Below are 14,113 nucleotides of genomic sequence, written 5' to 3'. Positions count from 1 at the left end.
CACACCTCATAGTGCTATTATTGCATCACACCCTGTGGCACCTATAAAAGGATTTCATGCTCTTAAAAATGACCAAGGATGGCTATCCCCCACCCCTCTCCAGGCAGCTTGTTCTAATGCTTACCTACCCACCTGGAGTGAGAAAGCTCCTTCCGATATCCAATTTGAGCGATTTCATGGGAATACATCATTTTCAATACAATTTTCGATGGGGAGGAAGTTTGGACAGGCAAGGGCTGGGCACGTCTAAGTTGGGTCCCTCTGTCGAGTTGTCGTTGGCCTTTCAACTTCCAGCCCAACAGAGTCGTTCTTCTAGAGCAGAACATTACAACGATATCATATAGCCGGGCTGGGCTTATGGAAAATGTTTGAGTTTGCCCAACCTATGGAACAAATAGCTCATCGTATCCGACTAATTGATCGCCTTTGGAAAGATTGTGGGGATTTCATTTTTAGCAGGTAGCTGGGTTGTTTTTTTGGATCGCGTCCAAGCACGGCTTTTCGGCAGAGCTGCCTTCTTTCATCTAGGTGTTCCCTTTGGTGTCTGCGAAGATGATTTCAACAACTGTGTGGAATTTCCCCAGACCTGGGAGGGGTTTCTGTGTTTTCCACTGCAAGATCTTTTTTTTTTTTTGCTTAGCATAGCTCCTGAGAAACTTTGGTCAGGGCAAACACACTTGGATAATCTCTCTGTGGTTGAGCTGGCGCTACAATTGTTCTGCCTGGGTAGGAAGGATATTCATAAGCAATTTTCGTCTTAAAACGTGGGCAGCTCAATGGGATGAATGTTTGTTGCCTACAATCACGCATCTCCATCTTAGCTTGTTTCGTCTTGCTTTGTGCATACTTTGCAAATGTGTGGGGAATGTTTCCTCTGCCATTAAGCACTGCTAGATCGACCAGAGGCTGTAAAACGATTAACTTCCCTTGCTCTCTCAAAGTTCAGGCATTCTTCCCCAAAGGCAGCCCCTTGTCATTGTACCCACTTGCATGAGTGTACTCAGATGCCTTTCCTAGTGCCAATGAGCTTCTCACTTTCTCTGCCTCATCTGGAGCAGTTACACCTCTGAAGTGCAAAGCAGATGTAAAATGCAAGGATTTTGGTCCTACCAAATTTTGCATCCTGGGTTAGCAAATGAGATGTCAGAACCCTGGGTTCCCAAGGGACCCATGAACCATCCTGTGCTTTTATATTTGCCCATGGCTAATTCCTGCATAGACCAGAGGGGATTTTTAAGGGAGGAGAAAGGGGCGGGTTCTGATATGGAAATCGGGGTCATGGTATAGAAAACATGTAAATATTTACAAGAGGGGCAGGGCGACGGAGATTCAGGCTTCTTGTGTCACGTCTGGTGACTGCCACTCTGACGTGATGTATTAAGAGCGCCTTTGCTGTATTTGATATTTTCATTCCTGCAATATTTTGTCCAGGGAGGCTCAGACTTCATTGCAGACGTTCACTCTTGAGAAAGTTCCTAACCACTTTTCCTTTTTGCATTAAAATAAAGTTGCAGAGTGCGATAACAGCTCACATAAAAATTAGCATGGAATGAACAACAGGGGATTATAATGCAATCTTACAGACTGATTTACCTGTTAATTTAACCTGCAATTAACCATATAATGAAATTAAGATAGGGTGTAATGTCATGCAAAGCATAACACTAGTCTTCCAGTAAACTCTATTGATTTTAATTGGCTTTTTTCCCCCCTCATTAGGAGAGTTGTGAAAGTTTTGGGAGGGGTGTTTGGCAAGCAGAATGTGTTCTCATTCATAGCAACAACAAGCAGTGCTTATAATCTGAAGTTCTCCGAGCACTTTACCAAGCTAGGAGGAACAACATTACTTCCACTGAAGCCCAAAATAACGCAGGGAATTTTTCAGATTTAGAAAGCAGATTCAGGGATCGAATCTGTAGGGCTATATAGTTTTACAATTGTTCTGCAAGGGTGTGTGTGTGCACATGTGCATGCTGAAACTTTACATTTCTGGGGGAGCTGTCAGACAGGAAAGAAAGATGCCATTTTGGGAGGCAAAATCCATGCTGTGTGTTATGAAGCACACACGCCGCGCTCTCTCCCAGAGCTTTGTTTCTTTTGTAAGCCTATGTCTAAGAAAAAAGGCTTCTACAATGGTGCACAAAATGGTTCAACATGGCCTGTTTTAGATAATGGTGCTTTCTGGTCTTAAATACTTTGAATCAACAGGCGCATCTACATGAGACACTAAATATGCAGTAGACTAATCCTAGTGCACATTAGCGCATCATGGTAAAAACTGTGCTATTGTGCGAATGCGCCGTAGAATTAGTCTATGGTGCAGTAGCATTACTTAAAAGGTGCGTGCCAGTGCTACTCCGCAGTAGCACCGGTTACTGCGCATTTAGTTAATGCTTGTTATTACAGGTACTAAATTTAATGTGCAATAACCACAGTGCATTAATGCATGTGTAGACGTGTCCAGTGAAGCATAGAAAATAGGACATCTGAATTCAGCCTTGCTGAACGTCCAGTCTGAGGACAAATCCACTGCTGCCCGTCCCTCTCTGCAGTGTGGTAGGAATTCACCTAGATGCTGCATGCCGCAAACACAAGAATTTAGTCAGCAGCCATCCCACAATTCCCTGTTCCTGGCTTCTGATCCATCTGCATGTGGCTCCCTGACTCTACCTGAGTGCAGTCTCTTTACTGCTTCCTCAGGAACTTCCTATTGAGATTTGTTGGGAATACAACTGCACTTTGGCTGCACTTTCCTCCCGGCCTTTTATTTTGTGCACACCCAAATCCTGGGACATTCTGGCCAACCTCCTCCTGGCCCCAGCCAAGCAGACCAGGAAGGACACCAGTCTGGCCATTTAAGAGAGGGTAGACAGCCCTGGGGTAGGAGCCCAGCTGTGAGTGATTAACTGGCCGTTAAAAGCCCAAGAGAGAGAGAGAAAGAGAGTGAGCAGATGGAGCTGGCAAGGGAGAAGCTTGTGGCCAGGAAGCAGACTGAAGCCCAGAGGAGCTCACTTCTAGGTTGGGCTAGAGCTAAACGATCCTCTCCTGCCACCTGGAGAAAAGCGAATGGTTTTTCTTTGCTCGTGTGTTTGATTGTCTAGTTAGGGGTTATTGTTTGTATCATGGACTATTGCTCCAACTTGCTGAGGAGTTCCTAAGAAGACAAAGCCTACCTGCATGTGACCAGGCATGTCAACCTGCTTAGAAACACAAATAGGACAGCAAAGACCTGCATAAAAAATAGGCCTCGCTTTACTGCCTATAGCAGGGGTGGGCAAAATGTGGCCCGTGGGCCGAATGCAGCCCGTCAGGCCATTCTATCCAGCCCGTGGGGCCCCTAAAAAATTTAGAAAATGAATATTTATCTGCTCCTGGCTGCCGGTCATGCAGCCCTCGATAGCTTGCCAAAACTCAGTAAGTGGCCCTCCGCCCGAAATAATTGCCCGCCCCTGGCCTATAAGGACCCAAAAGGAGACAGAAGTAGTTGCTCCTGGAAGGACTCTGCAAGGAAGCTTGGGTTACCTCTTAGTGCTGTGCTTAAACACCATATAGGTAGCTTTGGTGCAGGCTACAAGTTGCAACATAGGCAGGGAATGGTGTCAGGTTGACCCTAAGTATCAGTGTAGACAAACCCGACTGAGAGGTGAGTCAGCTAAGCGCCCTTGTCACCTGCTTTGTGAAGGCAGATGTCAGGGCCAGCCATCTGGGGTGCATGTGAGAGGCAGGAAATGTCTTCTGTACTTCCTTTGTCTGCTAGATCGCACACTTCAAGCCCCCTGATGTAGAAGAAGCATGGAGGCTCTAGCTCTGCCCTACTTGCCTCTCTTAACCTTGGGCCCAGCTTGGGTGTGTTTGCTGGGGACATTAGTAGAATGGGCTCAGTTTACACAGAGATGAACATTTAGGGTCCTTGGGGGAATCCACAGCCCTTTCTTATGCATGTAGGCTTCCTTCACAAAGCATGGGAAGTGTTACGTACCTGGACTTCCTATGCAAAGCACAAGCAGTTAAGTGCCATACTTTCATTCATGAAGACCTAAGCTAGTGGGGGCCAATCTTTCTAGAAGAGGTACTACAAACTAAGCCTCCTGTCCTCCCCAAGTGCCTTCCCCTAGGCGCTTCTACACATTCATTAATGGCGCATTAAGTTTAGTACCTGTAATGTCATTACAGTAACGACAAGAACTAACTTAATGTGCCGTAATCGGCACTACTGCTTATTAGTGCAAATGAACGGTCTTTCTGTGACATTAATGTGCAGTAGACTAAATTTACTGCGCATAAGCGCATTAGCATGGGGTTTTGCCCGGCATGCTAATGTGCAGCATTAGTCTACTGTGCTCGAAGTGTCTCATGTAGATATGCCAACAATCTGATCTGCTGCTCTGCTTTCTGCTCTCTGCCCAACCTACCGCTCTGCTGTCTGCCCATCTTCAATCTGCCATGTCACACACAGAGGCTGCTTGTGTCACTTGTGACACGTGTGTTGCAGGTTAGCCACCCCTGGGTTAAGTGGCTGTGGTTTAACGTCCATTTACCATGCACCAAGGGCATTCACACCAGCATTGCCAGATCTGAAAAATGGACATATACCAGAACCTCAAAAATGGCCTGATGGGAGGAAAAATTATTATGCATTGCAACAATGTAAGATTATGCAAATGTAATTATTTTTGTCCTTCATATAGGATCATCTGGCTGTAAACAGCAACTGTTTGTCTCCTTTTGCTCACAGTCACCTCGTAGAATTGTAATCACCTGACACTACAATCACTGTCCTCTGTCATGGTGCACGTGCTGGTAGAAGCCCTCTGGTCACACAGAGATGACTGAAGATGGAAGATTGATGCAATATAGAAATTTCCTTTCAGACAGAAATGCTCTTTGGATCTGTCTAGCCATTCATATTTTTTGGCTGCTTGAAGAATTGTCTATCATATAGGGGTTTACTTTACCGAACAAAAGCAAGAGTTATCAGAGGTCAGGCATCACTGGTATGTACAGGTCTTGAAGAAGCTGATGTTGAGTAAAACCTTCCCCCTTTTTCATGGGATCACAGGACAGTCGGGCTGGAAGGGACCTCATAAGGACATTTAGTCCAGCCCCCTGCCCAAGGCAGGATCATTTCTGACTAAACCATCCCAGCCAAGTGTCCGTCCAGCCTGCTTTTGACATTTTCCAGGGATGGAAATTGCACAATTTCTTTAGGTAGCTTGATCCCATGCTTGACCACCATCAGACTCAGACAGTTCTTCCTAATTTCCACCCTCAATTTCCTCTGCTGCAGTGTGAGGCTATTACTTCTCATCCTGCCCTCTATATGGCACAGAGAAAAGTCTCTCTCCATCCTCCCTAGAATCACCCTTCAGGTATTCAAAGACTGTTATCAAATCCCTCCCTCAGTCTACACTTTCCCAGATTAAATAACCCTAGGTCTTTCAGCCTTTCCTCATAAGTCATGTTTCCTGGGCCACTAGCCATTTTGATCACTCTCTGCTGGACTCTGTCCAATCTGTCCACATCTTCCTCGAAGTGCAAGGCCTCAAAACTGGGCACAGAGCTCCAGGTGAGTCCTTCCCAGTGCTGAATAGAGCAGAAGAATCATTTCCCTTGATTTTCACATGACACACCTGTTAATACAACCCAATATGCTGTTGGCTTTTGTTGCAACAAGAGCATGCTAATGGCCCATGGTTAGTAGTTTACCTGATCATCCCCTAGACCAGGGGTGTCAAACTCACCCTGTACTAGACAGCCAGAGGTTAGATAGTAGATCAGTGGCAGAGGTGGGTCTCGAACCCAGGTTCAACTGAGCCCTACAGTGGTCATATATAGTCCCTGGACTGCGTTGGCTCAATGCCTGACTTTTACAGTGCCTGGGAAAAACTAACCTAGTGATAACGAGCAGAAGCGCTGCTATGTCATCGAGGATTCAGGAGATGGCAGAGCAAACTGTCCCATCCCTGAGGAATGGATCCCGCTAGGAGCAGATGGCTGCGAATGCCGGATGAAATCAGCAAGCGAGCAGGACACATGGCACCGTTTAGGCGAGGGCCATAAATCACGGCGACTTGCTGAGTGGGAAAAGGACGCGGCGCGCTCCAGTCTGCAATGGGGCTGCAGCCAGAGCATTTGCTGCCGCCTCCGACGACACTGGCTCATTGTACCTCCCTGAGCACTGCTTGGAGGAGCTGAGCCAAACCTGAGCCTGCTGTGCTAGGTGGGGCAGGGACTTTGCCAACGGTCCTAATGGCAGGTCAGTCGCAAAAGTAGCGCAGAAAGAGAGCAAGCACCATGCCCCTGACCTCAACCACCTATTGCTTCCCATTACACCCCAGCCTCTATACCCATACCCTGGCATAAAACAGCTTTCTCAGTTTCCAGCTGAGTGGATCAGACCAATGCTGTAGCAATGAAGTTTGGTGGGGCAAAGCCCGCAGCGGCAGCCTGCCCTTGCCCCATGCACAGAGCCAGGGGGCACATGCCCCTCCCCATTCTTGCCCAGGGGTGCACGCAGCGGCAGGAGCTGCCCTTCCTCTGTCCCTGTGCCCCACCAAATGAGCTCCGTCCTGCGCCTTGCCCCAGTTGGGCAGTGCCTGTTGGTGCCCTTTTGCTTCGGTGCCCGGGGCTGTTGCCCTACTCATCCTTGCCCGCCCTGCTACAACACGGGGTCAGAGCATAGGTTCATTTTGCTCAGTCTTCTAAATCTTACAAGGGCAGATAGTGCAGGGGCGGGCAATCATTTCAAGCGGAGGGCCGCTTACTGAGTTTTGGCAAGCCATCGAGGGCCACATGACAGGAAGCCCAAGGCAGATAAATATAAATTTTCTAAATTTTTTAGAGGTCCCATGGGCCAGATAGAATGGCCTGGCAGGCCACATTTTGCTCACTGCTGGATAGTGGATGCTGAAGGGAGAGTGAATTGGGTTTTTTCCCCACCACTACTCCTCTCTCACTTGTAGCCTCCAGCATTTAAGTGCTTTCAATCAGGGGGCAGTGCAAGGGATGGGCGTGATGCTTTCATCCCCCATGTGACAAAGCTTCTTCACAGAGACCCCCAGTCTTCCCCGGCTGGTTTACAGGCACAGAAGGCTGGAAATCACAGCCTACTCCTGCCATACATGCTATGAACACTAGATGGAGAGAGAAGAGCTTTGCAGGAAGGCTGCTGCCTAACAGAGCATTGTCCCTTGGCTCCGTCTGGATGTCAGTGCTGGCTTCCTCTGCCCCAGTCTGGTTTCTCATCCACCCAGGGACAGACAGAAGTTCAGTGCATCTGAATTAACTGGAGATGCTGCTTTCAAGTGGATCTGTTTTCTTCAAGTCTGTTTAAATAAAGAGTCAGAATTCAGAGAATTAAAGGGACCTTCATTTGATTTTTCCTTTGTTCACATGAAACAGCAGAGTCAAATCCAGGAGCAGGTCAGCTATTATACCTGTTTTCAAAATGATGCAAAATTGGAGTTGGTTTTGAACTTGGCTGCTGCTTCTATTTTTATTTTTTATTTTTCTAAATGATTTTTTTTTAAAGGGTCAGTTTGAGGTCATCCCAAAACAACATTTTTTATTTTTGTTTGTCTGGGGGAAAAAACCCAAAGCAAATAAAAATATTTGGGGTCGATTGGAGGTGAATCTCGGTTTTGGGGCTGAAACAAACCAAGCCATCATTTGCACAGCCCCAAATCAGGCCAGTGTTATGCTAGGTGGTGTACAAACACATTGTAGGAGGCAGTTGCTGCCCAGATGGGGTCCCACTGTAGATAGGTTAAAGGTGGCAGGGCAAACTGAGGCAGGGGGAAAGGCTGTATCTTGGAAAAGGACACATAGTAGGTCAGGAGAATCCAGCTGTCATGCATGCTAAACCTGACCCTGCTCCAATGTGCTGCTTTCTCAGAAGGCAAATGGCATTTAGGGTATACACATGCTTATCCTGGGGTAAGTGGAAGTTAAATTGCAGTAATTTACCCTTCTTTGATTGAAGGCTAAGTTACCCTAATTGAACTTTCATTTAATGTGGGGTAGGAGTGTACGCAGGCAGTTGCCACAGAACATTTCTTTTCTCCCATAGTAAACTAATGCCATGTCCATACCCTTATTTGGAAGTAAAGTTTATCCTGGAATGGAAATGACTCTTACTAGATGCATAAACTAAATGTATTAGATCATCTACTCTGATCCCTGTCTACCACAAACCATCGAATTTAATCTGATTATTCCCACAATGATCCCAACCACTTCTGCTTGACTAGAGGGTGTGCATTGTCCAGAAAGGCATCTACCATTTCTTTAATTAAAGCAGTCTCCCTGCCTATGCATAGGCACCTTGAAGGTGTGGACACACAATACTTTTATCACAGAGTAAACTTGATACAATAGTAAAAATGGAGCAGATGCACGATGCACAGCCGTACAGTAGTAAACTTACTCAGAAAATGAGGTGGAAAGATATGCAAGGGTCAGTTATGTTAGTATACTGGCTGCCTGTCTGTTCAAGCTGATTTGCTCCCCTGACACCTAAGGGCGCACCTACACATGCATTCATGTGTTTTAGTTAGCACGCATTAAATCTAGTACCTCCAGGCACTTTTACACGTGCTCTGGGGGCAGCGCTTTAATTAGATCAACTCTGAGAGCTGCTTTAATTAAAGCGCCACCATGTCTCCTGTATCAGCGTCCCTGCACTTGCAAATGGCAGCAGGGGCACTTGAACTAAAACTCATTCAACAAGTTTTAGTTCAAGCACCCCTGCTGCCGTTTTTAAGTGTGGGGATGCTGATATATGAGACGCAGGAGGCTGCTAGAGTGTGGGAGTTGCCATGCTCCAGCATCCTCAGTTAATCAAGTCTGCTCCAATGTGCTGGAATTTCAACACGTCGGAGCAGCCTTGGCGCTTGTGTAGCATTGGAGCAGCCTCAGCACCTCCACTGGGAGGTATTAGGAAAAAGTTAACCTGTCTTAATGGGTATTAACTAAGGAGTATGTTTTTTAGTGACGCTTAATGCACATTTGCCTATTTTAATGCGCATGAACTAAATAGCATGTTTTTAGTGACGTTTTAATGTGCATTAAAATAGGCTGATGTGCATTAAAGTGCATGTGTAGACGCACCCTAAGTGACCAAGCATTTTAACAGCACTTACTGCAGCCAGCTTGGAACAACTGGTCATGTGTCTGCTCCTTACTACAGAGTAATTTTACTCTGGAGTTAAACTCAAAGTAAACTACTGCTCAGTAATTCAAACGTGCATCTGCATCTTTAGCCAGCATTTGGCCTTTCTTTGCACTCTACCTATGTTTTTGGCACATTATTTCCAAAGCATGGACCTCAGAACTAGGTCTAGAGGATTCTGTGGGATTGTGAAGATTATTCTTCACATTTTAAGCTTTCCTGGTGTTCAGGAATGAAAGAGCAGGTAAGTGCCGCCCAAATAAAAGCAAAGGCATCTGTGGTGAGCTAGGGTTGCTTGTGAATTTTTGCATGGCAAGCTTTTTCACCGGTGCTTGAAATTCTTTGTGGAAAATAGTGATTTAAAAAAAAATGCAAATTCTCTTGGGGTCAGGATAGGCCTTTGAAGCCAAAGAGAGAGACACTTCCCATGCCCCAGAATGGCCAGGAGTGGGAGGAATGCACCTGTGATGTAGGAGGCTCAGGTATGGTTCGTCTTTCTCTCGCTCGTGACTATTTCATCATCGAACCCTAGAAAAGGCAGGCTAGAGGAAACCAGGAAGTCTAACCCCCAGCTCAAGGCAGGACCATCCTTATCTAAACTGTCCTATGCAAGTGTTTGTCCAACCTGCACAATAACCTTCTCAAGCGACTACCAGGCTCAGTGCCTGGGAACATCAAAGCACCCTAGCTTGCCTTTGGTAAAGCAGGGGAGCAAGGGCACTGCCAATGTAAGGACTGGACATAGTTGTTAAAATATGCTGCAGAGATCCAAGGAGGAGGACTGTCCCCAAAACCCATACGGTCCTTGCCATGCTGTTCCCCAATCTGGCGATCGGGTTGACCCTGAGCAGAGGAGCAAGACCCTCCATCCAGGACCCTCCAGTTGTTTAGACCAGGGAGACCAGCCCCAAAATAAGGAACCGACCTTGGATCTGGCGGGGCTGCCAGGGTTGTCAGCATCCCTGGTGGGTGTCCAAACCACTGATCCATTGATGGTGTAACTGGGCCGACTAGCTGGCTGGCTTTCAGTGGCATTAATGCTCTCCTAAGGTCTTGCTTTTGTTCTTGGGGAGAAGAAAACATTTCAAAACCTCCACCTTCTTTGCAGACCAGAATTCTTGTTTCCCAGCCAGAGTTCAGTCATGCCTTGGAATTCCCAGGCACCGAGGGCTGGATAATTGATACGACCTATCATAGTATTTGTGGTTCTTCATGTTAAGATAAGGGCTAATCAAATCAGATGCTTCTGGGTGCCAGCCAGATGCCCGCAGGGTTTAGGAAGCCGTATTCCTTTGTGAACAACTGGCTAAGGCCATAGCTTTCATGTCGTTGAGAGGCTGCACTCTTATCTCCGTTCCCCTGGCATGAGTTACAATGAGCAATAAAAAGAAAATCAGTGCATCAATGCCAGTCAGGCTGACTAATCCAAGACCTTGCCTATTAACTGCTGAAGAGAGCATCTATCTTTGTTCTCATTAGAAACCCAGCCAACTATCCAAAGAGTAAATCTTTCCCCACGTGTGGCCCAGTGGCCAGACTAGGGGATCTGGAGCCGGGCCTGCTTGGTTCTGTTCCCAGACTAGAAATAAGTTTATGGTTAGAACAAGTGACTGGGAACGAGGACTCTTGTGTTCTGTTGCTACCATGGGAAGCAGGCTTGCTAATGGTTTGCATTGGAAGTGGGGACTATCTCCAGCTCTGGGATGTTTAACGGGTAGAGGGGCCTGAGTGAGGACCCCTGGGGTCTCTTTCATTTCCGATAAAGAAGTGATGGCTAATGTTTACAGCAGGGAGGATTTCTGGGTTCTCGCCCCAACGTGGGGTAGGGAGCAGGTGGCAGTAGTTATAGTAGTGGGAAACCGAGTTGTATTCCCAACGCTGAGTGTAATTTGTAGCAGATCAGAAAACACCAGTGTACTCTTTCTTTTTTGAACCCCCCTGGGTGCTGAATAGCCCAAAGGAAAGCTGAAGTGCTCCATGCTACGATGCAGGCAACATACTTGCTGCTCTTCCATCCCGTGCTCATGATTCATAGATTCATAGATGCTAATGGTTTGATTCATGATCTTCGTTTCAGCAGCTAGGTTAGATAAGGTTTCTGCCTCTGCTGCATGGGACTGGGGAGGGAGAAGGAGATGGAAGTAAGAATGAATAAGGACCTCAAGAAAAAAGCCATTGCGAATAGCTTCCATCGCCTTGCAACGGAATGGCCCTCCCATGGCTATTTTCACAATGAATAGAGACAGGAGCTTGCTGTGTCCTTGCAGGGATGATCAGGCGTTTGCCATAAACCCTCCAGAAATCCAAGCCGTCCAGAAGCCATCCGCTTGGGTTTCTTATTCTCCAGAGGTTTGTTCTGCGCTAGGCAAGGGCCTCACCCACCCCTTAGCAGCACTAGGCAGTGGGAAAAGACAGCTCTCACCCCTCAGGAGACTACAATCCGGGGTAGGAAGGGAAGCTGAGGCACTAAAGCGAGATGTGACTTGTTCAGAGCCGCACAGCTGGTAGCCGAACACAAAGTCTCTTGCTTCTCCAAGCTCATACTGCATCCACGAGAGGGCACTGCCCTCAGAAGACCTGCTCTAGCTCGAACAAGCCCGGCGTGGCTTGGCAAGCTGGCGCACGTCCCTTCTACTCACTGAAGGACGAGCCTGTTTAACCAAAACCATGACATTCGCACGCGTGCCCTTCTTGGCTTCATTTCCTGCTCTCTCCATTAATCTCCAGGTGATTTATCCTTTGGGGTTATTTATATTTCCCCCTCTCTTTTGACAGGCTGAGCGGGAAGGCCTACACCTTTTTTATGAGATAATAAAGCACACACAACGAAGAGCGTTGCTTTGGACTGGCTGGACATGAGAAAAGAGAGGCCGGTTACAACCAGAGATCAGGTTCTCCTCTATCGCAGTATCCCTGAGGCCCATGTCCTGCTTTCCTTGAGATGAGATTGCTGGAGTGGGGGGGTCTCCTGTCTTCCTACAAACAGACCCTTGTCCTTCAAGACCATAGGCATCTACTGTTGGAGCTACACCAAAGTCCTCTTCACTGATGTCAGTCCCTGCCACTGTGTATCATAGTGAGCTTTCTTCCCTTGGGTGGGTGGGAGACATTTGTAGGGGCAGATAGGGAGGGACTTGCCCACCACTGCAGATGTCTCTGGCTGACCGGGCACGGGGGAAGCCAAGACCTATCCTGCCCCACTCCGGCTGAGGACTGCAGAGAGTAACTGTGTGGGGTGCCAGGCTCTGCCAGGGACAGCAGCGGTGGGTCCATCCCCACTCTAGCCTAGGAAGGTCACCACACTGCCACCCCATCATGGTCTGAGCTCCAGTGCTGGTCACATCTGCCACACGTCCCTTTTTCTAGCTCCTAGATGCGTCTATAGCAGTAGCTGCCCTTTTTATCTTCTATGCCAGTGGTTCTCAACCTTTTTAGACTCAAGGCACCCCTTAATAGATTGAAAGCACCCCCTTATAGACTCGAGGCACCTCTCAGAAAATGCCAGCTTTGAGTTTTCACTCTTTTTTTTTTTTTTGAGTACAGCCAAATAACCAAACAGTTCTTCTGGACTCAAAGACCACAACAGGTCAGAATATTTTCAACACTCTGGATTCCCGTTTGAAATCTCTGGGTTAATCATAGAATGAAAATCAGGGTTGGAAGGGACCTCAGGAAGTCATCTAGTCCTGCTCACGATTTATCTTGTGAATCATGTTTGTACACCTACCAGTGATGACATGAACAATGATGACATTATGCCTCAACACCCTGATTGAGAATCACCACTCTCTGTGAACCACGCAGCAACTTTATCCGCTGCTAGACATATTTCCAGCAGGCCTAACGCCTCTCAGCTTGGCCGACTGGTACCTGTTTATGCTAGCAGTGAATCTGGCTCTGGGCATCAATCCATCCAGCCGAGGACAATTTTATAGCTTCTGTGAAAGTCATTGGAGGGGACGGGTGAGGGACTGGAGTGTCACCGCTCGGGGACGGGAGTTTCTGGGGGCAGCATTTTCTTTTCCCTTTCTTTTAGTCTGGCTGAAATGGGCTTCCAAAAACATCCTATTTATGTTGTTGAAGGCCAGAACAGAGCGTTTAGTGTTCTGGTCTGGCCTTTCCACATATCACAAAGTTAATTCAGTTTCCCCTGCTTTAAGCCCATTACTTTGTGCTTGGCAAACTCATCTCTTTCAGAAAGGACACCCATTTTGATCTGAAGACAGGAAGACTGAATCCACCACTTCTCTTAGGGGCTTTTTCCAATGATTAGGCCCCTTCCTTGGTAAATCAGGCCTTGTTTTTCAGTTGAACTTGTTTCTTTGAAACCAACAGGAATTAGGTGCCTAAATATATTGGACGATCAGGGCCTCAGGAGCCTGTCTGATTGCCCTTCACTTGGAAGCAGGCTCCAAAATGCCGGTCTCATTTTGAAAATGGGTCTTAAAATGTCATAAACCCCTTCTGCAAATGTTACCCCCAGCCTGCTGCTGAAGCTACTGCAAAGAAGCTGCATCCTCTGCCTCTCGGAGAGGGATTGTCTGGTGTATGGGCGGGTGCGTGGTTGCATTGCGAAGGACCTGGCGCGTCTCCAATCCGCTGTTCTTTATTTTATTGCAAGCTCCTTGCCAGCATCCGGCCTTGGGTATAATCATTGGCTTGCCTGGATCAGAATCAGGTGCTGGAAAATGCAGAGTAAGGACCCACCTGGGACTGAAGCAAAGACCTAGGGGAGCCAAATGAAAAGAGCATCTTGCATTAGAAGCCGAGCGAAAGGCAACAACCGCTTTTACAATAGGCTTCGTTTGGAAAGATAACGAGGACCTTTGCAAAGTGCAGGATACTCCGACCCCCCTCTACAGAGGAAACGTGCTTAGCACTTTGTAGGAGCAGATGTGCGACTAGGGTTGCTGAGCAGGGCAAGAGGGAGAAGAAGGGTTCAGC

The sequence above is a fragment of the Alligator sinensis genome, unplaced genomic scaffold (assembly GCF_000455745.1).
Source record: "Alligator sinensis unplaced genomic scaffold, ASM45574v1 scaffold1542_1, whole genome shotgun sequence".
NCBI classification, from domain to species: Eukaryota; Metazoa; Chordata; order Crocodylia; family Alligatoridae; genus Alligator; species Alligator sinensis.
Note: the sequence above shows the minus strand (reverse complement) of the source record.